The following is an 834-nucleotide window of genomic DNA, read 5'->3' as shown; positions in this document are numbered from 1 at the left end:
CACCTCCATGCCCACCACCTCCTCCTCCGTGACCACCTCCTCCTCCATGACCACCTCCTCCTCCACTGTCACCTCCTCCATAATGTTCTTCATGCATCAAGGCTGCACAATCAATGAATCAAATAATTAAATTAAATGATACTTGATCTATTTTCACGGAGTCCAGTTGAAACTAGAACAATTGCCTCGCTAGAAGATCAATAACAGTTTTTTCGCTTACCATTATCCTCAACGCTTCTTTTTTGAACTCCATTTTCTTGTACTGTATCATAAAAACAACATTAACATACAAGAGCCATGCAACTTCAACATAATTTCAATGACATGCGTTAAATAAAATTTGGTTTAATTTTTGTACTAAATTAGAAAGAATTCTTTACATTGCATGTATATAACGTATTCTATATATGTAAAAAGCGCAATCATGCATGCCATTTATAGGAAGCTTTTCTTTGGGAGAGGAAACAATTGATACCTTGTAACTCATCCTCTTTGGATGGCTCATGAGCCACCGCAGAAGAGATGAGAACCACCCCTAAAAGGAAACACAGAAGAATAGGTTTAACCCTCATTTTTGTTTAGTGACACTACTTGAGAAAAACGATGAATGCATAGTGTCCTCAACACTTCCCATATATAGATGGTGCCGCAAGCTAAGAGCACTGGTAAATTCATGGAGGGAACGTATTCTATAAGCGCAATCATGCATGCCATTTATAGGAAGCTTTTCTTTGGGAGAGGAAACAATTGATACCTTGTAACTCATCCTCTTTGGATGGCTCATGAGCCACCGCAGAAGAGATGAGAACCACCCCTAAAAGGACTAAAAGGAAA

At 39.0% G+C, this 834-nt stretch overlaps 1 non-coding gene across 1 annotated transcript; it reads right to left on the bottom strand.

The window, feature by feature from the left end:
* Positions 47–834, bottom strand: LOC107606691. Its single transcript, XR_002351086.1, has 3 exons — positions 755–834; positions 221–262; positions 47–102 (listed from the first exon to the last, which is right to left on the bottom strand). It is a non-coding gene; the product is annotated as an uncharacterized LOC107606691 (transcript).

The sequence above is a fragment of the Arachis ipaensis genome, chromosome B07 (assembly GCF_000816755.2).
Source record: "Arachis ipaensis cultivar K30076 chromosome B07, Araip1.1, whole genome shotgun sequence".
Classification (NCBI taxonomy): domain Eukaryota; kingdom Viridiplantae; phylum Streptophyta; class Magnoliopsida; order Fabales; family Fabaceae; genus Arachis; species Arachis ipaensis.
The sequence above is the reverse complement of the archived record's forward strand: the minus strand, read 5'-3'. Positions and strand labels throughout refer to the sequence as shown.